Here is a 20,314-nt window from a genome sequence, read left to right as displayed (position 1 = left end):
GACAGAACCAGTATAACCCCAATCCAAACCAAAACCCTAACCGTGGACTAGCAAACCCAGACTACCAGCCCAACTGGTCAGGAAGAAACCAACAAACCCAAAATCAAAGCCCACAAAGCCAAAACCCGAATCCTGTTTATGTACCACCCCACCAGAGAAACTTCCACAGTTTCCAAAATCAGCCAAATCATGCACCCCAACACCATCAGAACCAAAATCAGTTTCAAGCCCAACACCAGAATCAATATCCTCAAGATCAGTACGTCCCTCCTGCCCAGTATAACCAATACCCGCCTAATCAAGGCCAGCAAAACTTCCAGAACTATCAACACCAAGGGCCGAATCATTTCCAAAATCCGAACAGGCCAAGGAGGTCCGTTGAGGACATGATGGGTGAAATGCTAGCGTCACAACAGAGCATCAAAGGAGACTTGCAATCCCATAACGAGGTCGTGCAGGGGATGCAAAATGCCCAGAAAGAACATAAGGCGAACATGGATATGATGAATAGGCAGTTAGCCCAACTGGCCAGTTCGGTGGGGGATTTGAAGGGAAATGCAGGTAAACTCCCATCTACAGTCCAAATGCCCGACAAGGCAAATGTGAGTAAGGTTACGTTGAGGTCGGGAACCACTTATGACGCGCCTCAACCCAAACGACCTAGTGGAGGATCTAACGGAACGAAGATAGGAGGCGATACCGTTTCAGCGGAAGAACTAGGGAGGCCTATGCCTCAGATGCAGGATCCATTCTTCTTGGATGCTACACCAATTGTAGGAGATGAACCCGAAACCCTACTGACCAGGAAGGAACCTCATCGAGAGGAAGAGCCTAGAATGGAAGCCCAGACTCAGGAACTACCCCGGAAAGACTCCAAGAAGGTTGCTAAGGGACAAGTAGATGAGAAAAAAGGGGAGAAACCATTCCCATTCCGATTTGTTACAAAGAGGAAGAAAGAGAACCCGGTTGACTATTTGTCAATTTTTGGGAAGTTGGATGTCACCATACCATTTCTCCAAGCCGTGAAACTTCCCCCTCTTGGGAAATTCATAAAGGACTTCATAGCCGGGAGAGCCCAGAAAGATGGCAAGATTATGGTGGAAGGGATAGCGTCAGCAATAGTGCAAGAGACGTTACCACCCAAGAGAGCCGACCCAGGTATGTTTACCTTACCAATAACTGTTGGAGATGTGAAGGTCGAACATGCAATGTGTGATTTGGGGGCGTCTATAAATGTCATGCCATTGTTTATCTATAACCGGTTGAAGGGAGTGAGGCTGTCAAGTACTAGAGTATTGATCCAACTGGCTGATAGGTCGTGCATAAGTCCGGAGGGAGTTTTAGAGAATGTATTAGTTAGAGTGCATGATTTTACATACCCTGCTGATTTTTATGTGATCAAAATAAGTGAGCATGAAGCAAGGGAGTCTAGTGGAGTCTTGTTAGGAAGACCATTTTTGAGAACGGCCAAGACGATCGTGGATATGGCTGAGGGGACTATTTGCATTGATTTTCATGGGGAGAAGTTTACCTTTGATATAAATGATGCCATGAAGAAACCTATTGATTCTGAAAATCTATGCTATGTTGATGTGATTGACCCTTTAGTCCAAGATTTTCTTGAGACCGAACTATTGCAGGAGAGACTCCAGGCTTTAGATGTTTATGAACAGGCTGACGTAGAAGCTGCTGCATGGTGTGATCTGATCAGTAGCCAGGGGTTGACCGATGAAGAAATTGAAGGAGCAATCAAGGATTTTTGTCAAAAGTCGGAGTTCATAGGAGCCGCAGGGGCTCAGCTACCAGTCAGTATAGAAGAACCATCAGAAGGAGATTTAGAAAAAGGGGAAGAGTCCGAGAAAAACCCCCTAACCGAAGACACACTTCCACCCCAAGTTGAGCTGAAGAAGTTACCCTCGAATTTGAAGTATGCCTTCCTCGGAGGTGAGAACTCTTATCCAGTGATCATCAGCAGCAGCCTTACGAAGGAACAAGAAGCTAGGCTACTGACCGTGCTGAGCAAGAACAAGAAGGCGATTGGATGGAGTCTTACAGATTTAGTTGGAATTAGCCCCGACGTCTGCATGCACCATATTAGGCTGGAAGAGGGAGCAAAGGCACATCGAGATGCCCAAAGGAAAGTAAACCCTAACATGCGAGAGGAAATATTGAAGGAAATCTTGAAGTTGTTGTCGCTAGGGATTATCTATTCAGTGCCAGACAGTGAGTGGGTCAGCCCGATCCACATGGTTCCAAAGAAGTCGGGAATCCAAGTCGTCCAAAATGAGAGGAATGAGCTGATTCCAACGAGGCTAGTCACGGGTTGGCGAATGTGCATCGATTACCGCAAGCTGAACAATGCAACAAGGAAGGATCACTTTCCTCTGCCTTTTATCGACCAGATGTTGGAGCGACTCGCTGGGAAGAAGTAATTTTGCTTCTTGGATGGGTACAGCAGATATTTCCAAGTCTACGTGGATCCTGAAGACCAGGATAAGACCACCTTCACTTGCCCGTTCGGAACTTATGCATACCGGCGCATGCCTTTCGGCCTATGCAACGCTCCAGGTACGTTTCAACGTGGCATGATGAGCATATTTTCTGATTTGATTGAGGATTGCATAGAGATATTCATGGATGACTTTACGGTCTACGGAGACTCGTTCGATTCTTGCCTTCATCATTTGGATATAGTTCTTGAGAGATGTCAAGCGAAGAGTTTGGTTTTGAACTTTGAGAAGTGCCATTTTATGGTCACCGAAGGGATTGTTCTGGGACACATGGTCTCGGAAAGGGGAATCCAGGTGGATCGAGCAAAGGTGGACGTTATATCTAAATTACCGTTCCCTACTGATCAGAAGGGGATTAGGGGTTTTCTGGGGCATGCCGGATTTTATCGACGATTTATTAAGAATTTCTCCAAAATCGCCCAACCCCTTACCAGGCTACTTCAAAATGACGTGGAGTTCGTTTTTGATGAGCAATGCAAGGCTGCTTTCAATCTTCTCAAGGAAAAGCTGATATCCACACCTATCATACGGGCTCCTGACTGGGACCATCCTTTCGAAGTAATGTGCGACGCCAGCGACTTTGCGGTAGGGGCCGTGCTGGGTCAGAAGATCGATGGGAAGAGGTACGTAATTTTTTATGCGTCCAAGACTTTGAATCAAGCCCAGCGGAATTACGATACCACTGAAAAGGAGATGCTGGCAGTGGTGTATTCTTTCGAGAAGTTCCGGCCATATTTGTTGGGATCCAAGGTCATAGTATATACTGACCATGCAGCCATTAAGTATCTGATTGCCAAGAAGGAATCCAAACCACGCTTGATCCGATGGGTACTCTTGTTACAAGAATTTGATTGGGAGGTGGAAGATAAGAGAGGAGTCGAGAACAAGGTGGCAGACCATTTGAGCAGAATAATGCAAGATGGAAACAGTGACGAAGTGCATGATAAGTTTCCAGAGGAACATTTATGTGAGGTGATTTTTGCGCCCAGGAAAATTGATTGGGAAGAAGTGTACAAACTTACTGGTCAGAATGATACAGCAAAAGGAAAGGAAAAGGTAGGGCAGGAGCCATGGTATGCGGACCTGGCCAACTACCTAGTAACTGGAGAACTTCCAGAAGCACCAAGTGTTACCAAGGCACAAAGAATGAAGATCAAGAGTGAAGCAAAATACTACTTTTGGGACGACCCCTACCTATGGAGGGTAGGATCCGATCAAGTGATAAGAAGGTGCATTCCTGACTGGGAGCAGCGGGATGTTCTAACCCACTGCCATTAGTTAGCATGCGGGGACATTTCGGATTCAAGAAGACGGCAAGGAAGATTATGGATAGCGGCTTTTATTGGCCAACACTCAACAAAGATGCGTACGAGTTCTGCAGAAGTTGCGAGCGTTGCCAACTGACCGGTGGAATATCTGCCCGGGACGAAATGCCGCAGGTACCCATAATAGTTTGCGAGCTATTCGACATATGGGGAATGGATTTCATGGGGCCTTTTCCTTCGTCCTATGGCAATCTGTATATCCTAGTCGCGGTAGATTACGTCTCCAAATGGGTAGAAGCCAAGGCCACAAGTACGTGTGAAGCAAAGGAGGTGGCCAAGTTCTTAAAGAGTCATATCTTCAGCCGGTTCGGAGTTCCAAGGGCGATCATATCAGATCAAGGTACACACTTCTGTAATCGCACAATTGAAGCCTTAATGAAGAAATACGGTGTGCACCATAGACTTTCCAGCCCGTACCATCCGCAAGCCAATGGTCAAGCGGAGATCTCTAACCGTGAGATAAAGAAGATTTTGGAGAAGACTGTGAACACTTCGAGGAAAGACTGGAGTGTGAGGTTAGAGGATGCTCTCTGGGCGTATCGAACAGCCTACAAAACCCCCATAGGCATGTCCCCTTACCGGATCGTTTTTGGGAAGATGTGCCATTTACCGGTTGGGATCGAGCATCGAGCATACTGGGCAGTACAGAAAGTGAATATGGATGCTACAGCCTGCGAAGAGGAAAGGAAGCTGCAGCTGCAGGAGCTTGAGGAACTTAGATTGGAGTCATTCGACTCAGCCATGTGGTACAAGGAGCGAACCAAACTGTGGCATGATCGAAATCTGAGAACTAAGGAGCTCCACGTTGGCCAGAAAGTACTACTCTTCCAGTCAAGATTGAAGCTTATGCCAGGGAAACTCAAGTCCAAATGGACAGGACCTTACATCATAACTGCACTCAGATCCAATTGAGCAGTAGAAATTTCAGGGAGTTTTCCTAACTCGGAACCTTTCATAGTAAATGGACATAGGTTGAAAATATTCAGGGAGAATAGCGAAGTGGGTGTAGTGGATGAAATTCCACTGCAAACACTTACATCGGTTTCATACTGATCAGTAAGATAGGAATTTGGAATTCCACATGGCTAGTTCCATTTTGATAATTTTCTGCGTATACTAGCCAAGTAGGATTCCAAATTACCCAAGAAAGGTGTAAATATTGTAAATACGTAATTAGTCTTTGCATGTCACATAATTTCTAAGAAAATCCAAAAAATATTTTCGGGCCTTAAATTTAATTTGGAGTACACATTGACCAAGAGACTACCTATTTGGTGCTATTTCAATTCTAATTTAAGAGCCCATTTGAATTATTTCCCTTATTAGGCAAGTAATGGTAGGTTTCGAGAAAAGACGAAATTTTGAATTAAGACTTATGCAGCTTTTGCAGGGTGGCAGCGGCTGGAGTGGCGTGGAGCAGAGAGAGTAGACGCAATAGCCAATCAGGGGCCAGCATACCTAACCGCCTTCCGTCCAAGCGTCGCGACCGGCAACTCCCTATAGCCGGTTGTAACCACCTGCAACTGCTATCTCTCGCCTAAATTAAACGACCGTCCCAAACTTTATCCCTCACAAACCCTCATTTTCAAATTCCCTTTTTTCAAGAGATATTATCCCATACTCTCTCAAGAAAGCGTAAATCACAAACCCTCATTTTCTTCCATTTTCTCCCAGATATCAAGACCAAATTCCACTCTTTACAAGCCCTAATTTTCAGCCATGGGGAAGAAAGCATTTGCTACCAAAATCAAACCGCCGTCAAAGAAGACCAGTGAGGAAGGAAACCTTGAAATACCACCACCACTAAACCCACAACGTCCCGCGCCAACACAACAAGCCCCGCCGATGGTCTCTCTGGATGCAATGGCGGAGTTTCTCCGATTGCAGGATCCGAATAGGAATTGGGCAGCGGAGTTAGAGTATTTTAACCAAGGTAGAGGGCAAGGGAGCGGAGCCGGAGCAACTCATGCGGCAACCATGCCAGTAACCACTACGCAACCCTTGATCCCTATTTCATCTACATTGCCGATTCCGTCGATGATTCCCCAAGAAAGCAACCCCCCAACTGAAGCCGAAATGACAGAGACGGAAGGAATTTTTCCGATGACCCAGGAAGCCGAACTTGAGGATCTCGAGGCCATTGCGGCTTATTATGCCTCTGATGAAGAAGAAAGAGCGGAAAGGCTGAGAAGGGAGCAACAAGACCAGGAAGGGGGAGAAGGAATTGAGGGGACGCCAGAAGTGGAAGCGGTTCTCCAAGAAGTAATTAGGGAGGAGATCGACCTGAATAAGTCGGCCCAAAAGCGCGGCCTCATGACAGAAACGGAGTTTGAATCAATAGTGGAAGAGGTGAATCGCAGGGAAGATACTGCTCTAATGGCTGAGGGTCTAGACCTCGCATCGAGGGCAGTAGGAGAGGATGAACAAGCTTTTACAGAACCCATACCGAAGGATAAGGCATCCCAGTCAGTAGGGGAAGAGGAGAGGGAAGAACAGAGTGAAGAGAAAGGGCCAGAGCCAGTTGATACCCAAGTGGAAGCAGGGGATGATCGAATGCAAGTAGATGAGGAGAGACCAACCGTAGACACTCAAGTACCGGAAGCTGTGGCGCCTCCCGTCTTAAAACCCCACCCAGTGAAGCGGCAATTGGTTCTGAAGACGCGGGTATCTCAGCGATGCCTGGGCAAAAGAGCAGCCAGCAAGGCCAAGACAAGCACGGCTGAGAACCCAGTAGAGATCGAGAGCGAGGAAGAACAAGCCACTCCAACGAAGGCAGGGGGTGAACCTGCACAGCCTACTGCTCAGGAGGAAGAAGCACAATATCAGCAAGCCAGAAAGAGGAAAGGGAAGGCTCCAATCCAGAAGAAAGCAGTAACAAAGAGGTCCAGGGCAGCAAACACAGGAATTGTGATTACCGAAGCTTCTCAGAGGATCCCATCGAGCCGGCAAGAGCAGAGTGATAGTGAGTATGAGATTAGTGAGGAGTCTGCATCGGATAGTGATGAGTCCGTGGAAGAGGAGGAATATGGGGAACAGTCGCTCCCAGGTGATCACCGAGAGCTTGTCCACCCACCAGTGGAGAGGCTCCGATATAGAAGATGGACCATGGATTTCACAAATGAGATCGCCGAGGAGATGAAACTCTTCGAGAAGCAGAAACTGAAGGATACCTTCGAGAGTCTGGACGATGGCAGCAAGGAAATTAAGTGCGGCAAGGTAATACACTACCCTTCTCTGGATGAACTAGGTGTTCGTGACCAATTCCTTGCTTATATAAATGCTTTGGGTTTTGAGTGGCTACTGCAAAATGGGGATCCACGTATCAGTGTGAGATTAGCGAAGGAGTTCTTCACTACCTTTCGGTTTAAGGTGACAACGGACCTGGATGAAGTGTCCATTAGTTTTAGACTGTTTGCGGCAGAGTTTAGTATGAACTTGATAGAGTGGACATGTCGGATGGGCATGTGTACATTGGAAGAAGCGATCAGTTCTGAGTGGAGAGACAGGGAGAGGGGTATCCCTCGTAGGCACGTGGATTTTGATCAACAGGAGGCCTGGGCTGAACTTACTCACCCCGGCGCTGGAGAATTCGCGTCCACTATTTCCCTTTCCATCCATTTCAATGATCCAGTCCTGCGACTAATACAGCTCCACCTTGATGCCAACCTGCTGGGCCAATCTAACTCAGCCGTCCGCACTTCAATGACGGAGGTGTATCTCCTTTGGTGCGCAAGACAGGGACGCAAGCTGCATCTTGGATTTTGGACGGCATATCAGTGCCACTTGATCGCTACGCACCCTGCCAGAAACCTCACTCTTTGCCACATTGTGGGAGCTTTCGTAGGCAACAACCTCATTATCACTGAGGCTGAAGACTTGTCTCCGCTGCCCATGGTGCGGCCACCGGGATTATTCGACATACCTTACTTCGTTAGGACAAATGCGGTCTACATGAGGGTGGGACGACCGCAATTTTATGCAATGGGTGAGGAAGCCACGGCAGGAGGAAGAGTCGCGTTATTGGAAAGGACGGTTACTGAATTGGCGGAGGAGAATAAGCAATTGAAAGCAGAGATGGTTAAGCTAGCGTCAGTAGTGGAACGGGTGTTGAAGGAATCTGCGGAGCAGAGGATACTGACCCAGAGGCAAGCGTCTATGGAAGTGATCGTGACTAAATTAGGAGATGAGAACCACAAGCTACAGACGGAGATGAATAGGATGTTGTCCGTGATCGACAATATCCTAGAGGAGGTGAGCCACCAGAGGGCGGCTGAAGCTATGAGAGTAAGGGGCAGTGTAGCCCAGGATACCGGACCAAGCGGCCATGCTGGCCAGGATGTTGAACCACAAGTCCCAGAGACCGTAGTGAAGGAGCAAGAGGAAGAGAAAGCCGAGGTGCCGGCAACTGCCGAGGAGCAGGCAAAGGATGATGAGAACCAAGCTGGAATGGAGACAGACCAACCGGAGGACCAACCGATAGAACGACCTGCACCACCTGCCCCACGAAGGAGCAGGAGACTCCGATAGACCCCCCCCTACTGACCAAGTTAGTTTTTCTTTTTAAGTTTCAGTTTTTTCTTTTAACTTTTCGTATTGTTGTTATGAGTTGGTTTTTGTTTAGGTAGTATAATTTGTGTTTGCGCGCAAACCCCACTTCATAACACTTAGCCTATTCCATAGTCTAAGTGTGAGAAGTTAAGGGTTTGTTTCTTTGGAGCATGTTTTCTTTGTTGTGTTTGTTTTGTTTTCTATGTCGCATGCATGTTAGCTCACACTTAGCCCATTGCATGGTCTAAGTGTGAGGAGTTTGTATATATGTGTTTGTGGTTATGTTTTGTTGATCTCTGTATAGGTGATAAAACCTCTCTCACTTAGCCTATTCCATAGTCTAAGTGTGAGAAGTTTTTGTTTTCGTTTTGCTGTTTGTTGTCTGTGTGCCATCGTACTGGCCATTACCTTTTCCACTTCACAGCCTTATCTGAGGGCAGACACTTGTGAAGTGAGAGGGGGGACGCAATGGCCAGTAGGATGTATGTATATATGTGTAGTCTTTGTGTTTGTGCTTTTGTTTTGTTTTGTTAGGTCTAGTTTTATGTTGTGTGTGATTGGGCTTAAAACTCAACCGTCTTGAACTGAAGGTGAGGGGAATTGAGGGAGATAGGACATGCTGGAAAACCTAAACCATCCCCGTTAGTACCTCCTAGTCAGGATAGATGAGGTGAGTATGAGAGAAAAGCCCATACTTAGAGCCAAACACGAAAGCCCTCTAAAAATGTGAGTTATAAGCCTTAAAGTGGAACCACTTTCCACATATATTGGAAAGAAAAGAGAGGCTGCCACAATTCGCCTAGGGTGAAGTGATCACGGGTAGCAAATACTGAAGGCAGTAGAAACCCCCCCCGTTTAAAAAAAAAAAAAAAAAAAAACTGCCTTTAGAGCCCTTTCTTCTTAACCTTTTATATACCCAGATAAACACCCCAGCCGACTGGGACTGTGTAAGGCATGAAACAAATGGAGCTTACTGGCCAGGAAGAAGTGCGGAAAAGCAGAAACCAGCTGGGTGAAAAAGTTAGAAGAAAATTGACCAGGGAGTCATTCCCAGTCCAAAAAAAGAGAAGAAGGAATAAGGGTGGCGAAGCCACGAAGGAACGAAAAAAAAAGAGGGAACCGAGAAAATGAAGAAAATGGTCAGAAAGATTTGACCACAAAAAAGAGATGAATGAAGGAATAAGGGTGGCGAAGCCACAAGATGCTACTGACCAGTGGAGACCAAAGCCAGAAGCGCCAACTAAAGAAAGCAACTGATCAGAAGCCTAATATACACAGCCCCGCCCGCATAAATAAAAATAGAAATTTTGAACCTTAGAGCCTTAGGAACATCCACCGAAAACATTACAAGCCAACAACCCCGTTACAAGCCTATAAGTCCTTCAGTAGCCGCTCGTGGAATCTAAGTCCGAAGCAATTGTGGTGAGCATAATGAGAGAATGCAGTCCTAACATTCCTGGTGAGGTATGAGTGACTGAGCGAACCTAGTGTTGGGCCGAGAGTGTGGGCGATCTTGACAAACAGATATACTGACTGGAAGAGAAAAGGGGGGTGACAGAAGTTCAAGGCTGTCTAAGGCCGGATTGCACCTGATCCAGAGGGGAGGGATAGTTGAAAATATAGCCCGATCTATGTGTTTTCAGTCTTTTATGTGTTTATGTTTCTCTGTGTTTGTTTGTGTTTTTCTTTGCGTCATAGTTTAGAGTCTAAGTTAGGTAGAGTCGGTCAGGGGAGTAACCAGGCTAGAATTCGACTTATTCTTTTCTTTGTTTGTTCTTCACGCTTGAGGACAAGCCTGTGGTAAGTGTGAGCAGTTTGATAAGTCGTATTCTAGGCCTTGGTTACGGGTCAGTATGATGTGCTTAATTGATTATATTTGCAAAACAGTTGCTTAAAGTGTGCAGGTTAAGCATTCTAGCCAGTAGGGAAGTTTCGGAATGTTCAGGTGAAGGAGGCGCCAGCATGATCTCATACTGATCAGTATTCGTGCTAAAACGGCTTGAGATGGAGAAGACGGATAGCTGGGACGGATTACCCACACTTAAGGGCAAAGAAGTCAAATTGCAACGAGGATTTACCCTAAAATCAAGGGTAGCCTCCCTATAAAAGGAAGCCAAATTGGAGAGAGAGGGGAGATTCACACATATACACATTCACTCATTCACCACCATCTTTAGGTAGAAAGTTCTCTCGGTAGTTTCAGTCTTTCAGCCGTGTCCCGCTTCTTGCCTCGCCGTAGCCATGATCACTTGACGTTGAGATGTTCCCAGAATTCTAGTCATCGTCCATTCCAGCCAGCAAGATCGTAGTTTAGAGTCTCATCGCCCGGAGTGGCAAAACACTTTTACATTACTTTCGTAGTTTTAAATTTCTCACTTTCCTTACGTTGGATCTTGTTTGCCTTTGGATATTTTCTGCTTTTGAAGTACTTTGTTGAAGATCCGAACGTGTTTATGCTATGAAGTTGATTTCCATTTCGTTTATTGTGGTGTTTCTTTATTCCCTTGCCTAGTTAGCTTAGATCTAAAGTTTCTCGGTGTTTAAAGTGCTGAATCTCTCAATTCCGTTTACGTAACAAATTTCTTTAGGATAGATAAACAAGTACTGTTTGATCGGAAAGTAGATCGTTGCATGCAAAGCTTAGTTTTAATTTCTGAATCGTTCTTTCGTGTTGACCAGTATGCAGAAGTCCAGTTTCAGTGTTTGATTTCAGATTTGATTTCTTAGTTTTGGATCTGTGTTTGTGAGTTGTTAATCTGAGTTTTCCGTGTTGAATCTGGAATTGTTATCTGAATTTTGGAAGTGTTTGTTGAAGAAGATGATGTCTATTTCAATTGGAGGGGACCACTTACTTTTCGAGATGCTTTTGCTTTTGTCCTTCACTTTTAGTTGAGCCCTGTCAGCCTAGTCATCAAACTTCCACTACACTCTGAATATTCTGTTTAGCCCAAAATAGAAACCCGTACCTTCCAAATATTTTCTGTTACAAAATTGTCTCCCCATTCCACGTACACAGTTACATTCCAAATGTTTTCCTTACCGTCTGACCAGTAGAACACCTCCCTTAAGTTCCAGCCTAGGTAGAAACTCAACCCAAGCGTGGTAGCTAACCAAATCTTCCAATTGTCACCGCGGTAGTTTAAGAACGCACCATCTCTGTGGGATTCGACCCTTACCACCACTATACTGATCAGTAGAAGTGGGTTGAGGAATCTTTGAAACCAAGGTCTAGGTTAGTTAGGATCTCTATCCTGATCAGTAGGATATATCCTTGCTTGAACGACACCTACGCACCAAGGTCCTTTCAGAGCTCTTCCTCCTGTGTGAGGAAGGTAGCCACTTGGGGTGAAGTCTTTCTGCGCTCAAGGCATCTGCTACCACGTTGGCTTTACCTGGGTGGTAATTTATACCACAGTCGTAGTCCTTGACTAATTCTAGCCATTTGCGTTGTCTCATATTCAGATCCTTTTGCTCAAAGAAGTATTTGAGAATCTTATTATCTGTGAAAATCTCACATCGAAGTCCATAGAGATGATGTCTCCAGATTTTCAAAGCGTGCACCACTGCTGCTGATTCTAGGTCATGCGTCGGGTAGTTCAACTCGTGCGACCGTAGCTGGCGTGATGCATATGCAATCACCTTGCCCTTCTGCATCAGCACGCACCACATAGTCGACACCCGTCTCTGGCATGGCTAGCACTGGTGCTGTGGTCAACTTTTCCTTTAGCAGTTGGAAGCTTGCTTCACATTCTGGGGTCCAATCGATTTTAACTCTTTTCTTGAGTTGTTGAGTCATTGGCCTTGCTATCTTAAAAAATCTCTCAGTGAATCGTCGGTAGTATCCTGCCAGTCCTAGGAAACTCCGAATTTCATTGGGTGTCGTTGGTGACTGCCAACGTTGCACGGCTTCAACTTTAGCAGGGTCCACTCGGATCCCTTCTGCTGTTATTATGTGTCCAAGGAAGTTCGTTTCGTTAAGCCAAAACTCACACTTGCTAAACTTGGCATAGAGCTTCTTGGCTCTTAACGTCTCTAAAGTGGCCCTCAAATGTCCCTCGTGTTTCTTCTCGTTCTTTGAGTAGATTAGCACATCATCTATGAAGACTAGGATGAACTTGTCCATCTATGGGTGGAACAAGCGGTTCATTAGGTCCATGGACACAGCTGGGGCGTTTGTAAGCCCAAAAAGGCATTACAGTAACTCGTAATGGTCATATCTGGTGCGAAATGCAGTCTTAGGTATACCGTCTTGTCGAACTCTCAGCTGATGATAACCCGATCTCAAGCCCATCTTCGAGAATACGTCAGCCCCTCGAAGCTGGTCGAAGTGGTCGTCGACTCTCGGTAGAGGGTACTTGTTCTTGAGGGATAACTTGTTCAACTCTCAACATTCTATCCTTCTTCACGAAGAATTCTGGTGTACCACATGGTCGCACATTGAGTCTAATGACGCAGGTCTAGTAGTTCTTGTATCTAGATCTTAAGTTCTTCTTATTCCTTAAGCAACATTCTACATGGTGACTGAGATAATATGACTGGTTCAAGCCATCCATTATATGTTTCATTTCGTCTAGCTGATGAAGCCATTTCTAATCTTAGATTTCATCGTCAGATATTGAGTTTCTCTAATGCTTGCATCGATCGTAATTGTAGTAATTGAGCTGGCATAATGACCTCGTAATCTCTCGCTTAGCTGAGGTAGTCTACATTCACCGCTTTCAAGATGCTTTTGTGATTACCGCGATTCTTTCGTCATGATTTAGCACAAGCTCTGTTCTACTCGCGTTAACCCTTGAATACTGGATCAGTGCATGTGGAGGTGTTGGTTTCTTTCTCCCAACGCTACTGTCTCCATGCCCTTTTGGTTCGACTGAGCGTTTCGTGGTGAAATAATCTAGCATGACTTTCCAAAGTGATCTAGATCTCGTGTCTAGATTAACACAAAACTCTATCGACAGCTCCTTTCTGGGCCGCTTACTTGGGGCGTAGCATATCGTAGAATACTTCTTCGCATTTTAAATGCTAACGTTTGCCCTTACTCTATGTTATAGGGCTCTAAATCAGTTCTCTTGCGATAACTCTTTAAAGAGGAATTTCGATTCTTCCTTTCATGGTAGGGATGATGAGGGTAGCGATGCTATCACGAGTTCCTCTTTCCCGAATGTCTCTCCAGCTTTAGCTTTTCCTGGCCACCACTCAGACGAATACCTCTTGCTGATGGGATTTGTTTCGTCAAACATAAACTACGAATGTACTCGCATTTTCTCCATGGATTTCATTACATACCCATGATTGAATCTTTGTTCTTGTAGCTTACTTATCCTACTCGGAATAAGCATTTCGGTCGATCAAAACAGTTATATAGGTCTTTTACGTCATCGGAAGTCATTTAATCCACATATATTCATTGATATTTCTCTCCTCAAGGCTAGTTACTTCTCTACATAACATGATATTCGATCTTCTACCAGCTTGTTACAAGCGGTACGTAAACGTGAAATATTTAACGCTTTGTGCCGTCGGTTATACGACGCTTCTGGATGGTGCTTCATCTTCTGCACGTGTCTCAATAGAGACATATTTGTCATGCGTATCTGAAAGAAACTGAGACCATGCCCTTTTCTGATAGTCTAGTATCAATAACTCGATGATTAATCTAATAGTCTTAACTTGGATTATTATTCACACAGGAGAGTATGACTGAGAATTTGAAGGGCTCCCGAATACCCAACTGGACAAGAATAACATCTCTTGTTCAACTCATATGAATTTTCGTCGATAATCGACCTTGAAGGTAAGTACCGAGTTCATTCAAAGAACTACGTAGCTCAACTGGTTTCAGAGAAACTCTTTGAAGCTGAGACTCACCCCTAGTGGGAGCTAGAAATAATCATGGGATAGGTCATGAAAACTGGATGGAAATGAATTAACCGTATATTTCCATAGTGAGCTGCCAAATAGGACGGTACAGTTGTCCAATTTAACTTAAAGGATCTGAGCATCAAGGATAGTGGTTCAAACATGTCACCGCCTAAGATGATCAACCGCGAAAATTTAGAAACGTAGGCGATTGCAATGAATGAACATTGATCATACTTCAAAGGCTTGATATGGAATAACAAAGTCACATCAATGATTTTATAGGTTCATTAAGGCAATACACTGAAATGAACTATTCAGAAAAATCAGCTAGGCCAAGCTCGTTAGGGAAAATTGCAATATGCTTGCCTTAACTTCAAACTGCAGAAAAATTCCGAGACTAGGAATAATACATGTACTGGAACTGAGGTAGAATAATTTCACCTTTGTAGGGTTTCAAAATAGGGACGTGAACACAAGTTCCAGCACCACATGAAACTCCCCGAGGAAAATTGTTTAGGTGTCGTGATCATTCTGAAGATCACAAACGTAGCATCATAAGAATGAAATTTCATTGCATGGGTCCAAGAAATCGGGATATAAATCCCCTGTATTGTGGCTCAAAGGAGACAACAAAAAATAACGATGCTTGAAACATAGGAGTATCTCAAATTTGGGAACTGAAACTGAATCACCGCTTTCGTGAAAAAAATGAAAGTGGCGTATTTCTTGCAAAAATTGTGAGTCAATCACAAGTCTTAAATAGACGAGAGGACATCGTCGTCCAGGAGGTTCAAAGAATGTCTGAAGAATAAGCTCATTCTGAAGGTCATAGATGTAAACAACTTTAGAATTTATGACCGGAGCTTACACAGTCAAAACTTTACTCTTTATGAACGATGAGTAAAAGGACTGCAGTCCATAAACTGGAAGTGAGTCAAATCTCGCATAGAAAAAGGAATACTGACATGTTACTTGCGAGTCAAACTAAAGACTGGGTACTGTCCTTTGAAAGGACTCTTAGAAGGAATCTCATTGGGAATCCAAGTAAGTACTATTGATTATAATCATCGGTTCTAGTTATGTGACACTTCTTTGTTTGTTCTTGTGGAGCTCTGACGTGATAAACACGTTCTAGGAAACCATACCATCCAAGATGGGGTTTCTCGTGCTGTTAAACTGATAACCGCAGCTGGAGGTCATACTTTCATATCGTTCTCGATAACTTAGAATGTTGATTCTTGTAAAACATTGCATTCTCCATCGTGTTTCATAGCACGCTATAAGTATCATTTCTGGGTCACGTAGCCACTTGGGCCTGTTATGCCAGATTAGATCACTTTACTGGATCGATGGTACGATCTCTGTTCGTGTAGGGATACATCTCCCGAACAGGCTTGAAAGTACACTATTTTCATTATGACTTGGTCTTTATAAAGACATTGGGAACTTCTTGGTTCATCGTCTAGTATACATTTATATATGTATACTATCTGTGTGCTCAAAGGAATTGACTTCCTTTAATTGCTGTCTATAGGTAGTACAATAGTACTTTTTGGTTCCTCGTTTCTTTCTCATAATTCCTTGGAATTAGAAGCTTACCCAAGCTGATGGGTGTTAGTTGGTCTCATCGCCCTGGAAGGCGGTAACAAATTCTCGTTCTGCTAGTACTTGGTCGCATGTGTCTCACCTAAGGTACTTTTGTAAAGCACTCTAGGTTCACATACATGGGCCCACATGACAGCTATACATTTCTGTCAAGCTCTTTGAAAATAAATCACAGATACATTAAGCATATCTTATGCAAAGTATCAGCTATCACGTTGCGTCACGCAAGCATTTCAAATAAATATTTTTGTTCCCATATAGGGTTGTGAAAATTCTTTTCTTTTTCTGAAAATCTAGAAAGTTTCATTTTCCTTCTCAAAATGGAAAAATATTTGCTTTCTTTAAAACTCTCTTCTGGACGAGAGGGCGTCGACCCCTGTTTCTGTTGCAGTTGATCGTGTCGAGCTGAGGTGTTGGGAACTTGTACTTATCATTATGTTCACTTCCTAGCCTAGTGCTATTATTCTGGACTGAAGCTTAGTGAAAGAGCAGGTTTGTGTCTGGTGTCATGTCGAGCACAGGATGTATCCTACTGATCAGGATGGAACCCCAGCTATGCCTGAACCTGGTATCAATAATTCCTCAACCCACTTCTACTGACTAGTATAGTGGACGTAAGGGTCGAATTCCACAGATATGAATGCGCTTTGGAAATTGTGGTGAAATTCTGGAAAGGTTTGGATAACTACCACGCTTTGGGTTGAGACTTTATCTAGGCTGGAATTTAAGATGTTACTCTACTGACTAGGAGGTGGGGAGAAAGATGATTGACATGTAGCTGTGTACGTGGAAAGTGGGGAGCATAGGTTTCAGGAAATATATGGAAAGTACGAGTTTACTATAAAAGGCTAAACGAAATATCAGAGGAAAATAGATAGTTAGGTGACTAGGCCTACAGATCTGAAAAGTGACAGCTGAAAAGTAAAGGACAAAAGTAAAAAGTGGTTAAAGCAAAAGTGGTCCAAATGTTAGATGGAGATGTTATCTTCTTCAACATGAATCAAATCAGATCAGCGAATCCAGAATTATCACCATAGAAACACAGATTAACAACTTCATGAACACAGATCTACAATTAAAACCTCAAATCAAAAAGATCAAATACCGAAACTGCAACTAAACTTACTGGGTGACATGCAAGGTGGCAGAAACTACGTAAACTAGGCGTGAGGAACAACAAAAGAAGTAAGTCGAATTCTAGCTTGGTTACTTCCCTGACCGACTCTATCCTAACCTAGACCCTAAACTATGGCGCAAAGAAAAACACATAAACACGGACACATACACATAAACAGAACTAAAGACACTTAAACACATTAACACAACTCAATTGGGCTATATTTTCAGCATCTCTCCCCTTGGGATCAGGTGCAATCCGGCCTTAGACAACCTTGAATTTCCACCGCCCCCCCCTTTTCCTTCCCAGTCAGTACATCCGCTTGTCAAGATCACCCACACTCGCGGCTTAACACTAGATTCCCTCAGTCACTCAGTCCTCACTGGGGATGTTAGAACTGTATTCTCTCATAGCGCTGAACCACAGATGCTTCGGACTTAGATCTCACGTGCGGCTACTGAAGGTCTTTTAGGCTTGTAACGAGGCTATTGGGTTATAGTGTTTGGGGTGGTTATTCCTAAGGCTCTAAGGTTCAAAAACCATTACTTTATTCTGATGCGGGGGAACTGTGTACTCTCAGGCTTTCGGCTGCCACATCTGCTTGGCTGGACTTTTTCCCAAGTTGCTTCCCAACTGGTCAGTAGCGTCTTGTGGCTTTGCCACCCTTATTCCTTCTCATTCTTTTTGTGGTCAAGTGTTTTCGACCATTTTCTTCACATTTTCCTTCTTTCCTTCTTATTATTTTTGGGCTGGAATGACTTCCTGGTCGATTTTCTCCCTGCTTCTCAATTCTTTTCGCTCCAGTTGGTTTCTTTATTGAATGTCCTTCTGGCCAGTTGCCTCCTTGCCTTATGCCTTGCACACACACAATTCCAGGGGCTAGGGGTTACATCTGGGTATATATTGCTATAAAGTGGGGTTCTAAGGGTTGGAAATTTTTTTTTTTTGGGGGGGGGGTTCCTACGTCCTTCAGTGTTGCTACACGCGGTCACTTTACCCTAGGCACCTTGTGGCAGCCACTCTTTTCTTTTCTGAATTAGTGGAAAGTGGTTCCACTTTAGGCTTTTGACTCAAATTTTAAGAGGGCTTTTGTGTTTTGGCTCTAAGTGTGGGCTTTTCTCTCATACTCGCATCATCTATTCTGACTATGAGATACTAAGGGGGGGTGGTTTCCATTTTCCAGCATGTCCTATCTCCCTCAATTCCCCTCACCGTCAGTTCAAGACAGTTGAGTTTTAAGCCCAATCAAATAAAAAACTAGACCTAGACACTACACAAACACTTAAACACAGAAAACACATATGTACACATGTCATACTGGCCAGTGCATTCCCCCTCCCACTTCACACGTGTCTGCCCTCAGATGAGGCTGTGAAGTGGAAAAAGGTAATGGCCAGTATGGCTGACACACAGACATACCAAAACACAACAAGACATACTTATACTAAAAACTTCTCACACTTAGACTATATAATAGGCTAAGTGGGAGAGTTTAAAATCTAAACAGAAACCATCAAACCTAAACATATATATACAACAAACTCCTCACACTTAGACTATATAATAGGCTAAGTGTGAGTTGACATGCATACGAAAAAGAAAACAGAAAACACATGCGCCAAAAATGGCAAACCCTTTACTTCTCACACTTAGACTATTGCGTAGGCTAAGTGTTATGAAAGGGGTTTGCTCACATACTACACAGATTATACTACCTGAAAACACAGCAAAACACAAGTAAAATATGAAAAACTAAAAACTGAAAATAAAAAGAAAACTAACTGGTTAGTATGGTTGGTCACTTGTTCCTCCTGCTCCTTCGCGGGGCAGGTTGTGGTGCAGGTGGTTCTTTCGGTTGTTCCTCCTCATTCTCGGACTGCTTGTTCCCAGATTTGGCTGACTCTTCGGCATCTCTTTCCTCTTGTTTCTCTTCTTCTGTCTCGGTCCCCATGGGTTCATCATCCTGGCCTCCATGGCCACTCGGTCCAGCTTCACGGATCAACTTCCCGGTCGCCAGTTCTTTCAGGATTCCTTCCATCACAGTTGCCAAACGGCTTAACTCCGCTCTTGCTTTCCTATTATCATCGGCTAACTCTGCCACTGCTTTTTCCACGCTTCACATTCATCTGAGTCGGAATCGTAATGGGCGGATATGTGTCAACCTCCATCGAATCACTTTGTTGTGGAGTTTGGGAGGGTTCCGAAGATTCTGGCAGTACGGTTACCGATGGAGATTTTCTTTCTGGTGGAATTTCAGCAGAAATCGGAATGGAAACAGTTGGTTGTACCGTGGATTGCACATTCGGTTCACATGGGGCTCCTCCGGTCATACTTCATTTTCCCCCCATTTGACTAAAACCGGCCAGCGCCGCCGCCCAATCTCTATTAGGGTCCTGGAGTTGAAGGAATTCCGCCATTGCATCCAAGGAAACCATTGTTGGCGCCTGAGGAGTCGGCTCCGGTGGTTGTGGGCTTGGCGGCCTTTTTTCCCGCGGCGGTGGTGATTTTGGAGTTTCTTCCCTGCGGGTTGAAGTGGGTTTGATTTTTGTTGCCCATGCTTTCTTTTCCATGGCTTAGACTTGTGATTTCTTGGGTGAATGTGGGTGGTGGTTTTTGTGGAGTGATGGTGGAAAAATGCAGAGAGAAATGGAAAAATTGAGGGTTTGTGAAATGAAAAATGGGAGAGACGGTTCAGTTATGGGGTGGAAAAAGGGTAGTTGGGGTTTGTAACCGGTGATAGGCGGTTCTAGGTTGGCTTTGGTTAGTGTGAGGGACGGTTTAGCTAGCGGTCTCCTGATTGGATGTCGCCCGTCCTTTCACTGCACCACGCGCCTCTTTTCAGTCGCTGCCTGCCTGCAAAGCTGCAGCAAGCCCCAAATTCAAATTCTGCCATATAATGATTTCCCCCTATATTTTTCTAGAGTAGAAACAAAGTAAAAAGGACACTTAAATAAATTGGGGAGTTTCACCAAAATGGTATTCTGATGGTCAGTACGTACTCCCAATTAACATTTGAGGTCCTAAAAAAAATATTTTTGGGTTTTCTTAAATTAACTAGCATGCAAAGGTTCAAATTAATTAACTACCACATATGTACCATATTTACATCTTCCTTAGGAAAATTGGAATTCTACTTTGTCAGCATATGTACATTACGTTAAAGGAGCTAGCTCAGTAGAATCCCAATCCCTATCCTACCGGTTAGTATGATACCTGAGTATGTGGTTGCAGTGGGATCTCATCCACTACAACCACATCACTATTGGCCCTAAATACTTTCAGCCTATGCCCATTCACAATAAAAGGTTCAGAGTTAGGAAGACTCCCTGAAATCTCCACTGCTCCAT

Source organism: Salvia splendens, chromosome 17 (genome assembly GCF_004379255.2).
Source record: "Salvia splendens isolate huo1 chromosome 17, SspV2, whole genome shotgun sequence".
Classification (NCBI taxonomy): Eukaryota; Viridiplantae; Streptophyta; class Magnoliopsida; order Lamiales; family Lamiaceae; genus Salvia; species Salvia splendens.
The sequence above is the reverse complement of the archived record's forward strand: the minus strand, read 5'-3'. Positions refer to the sequence as shown.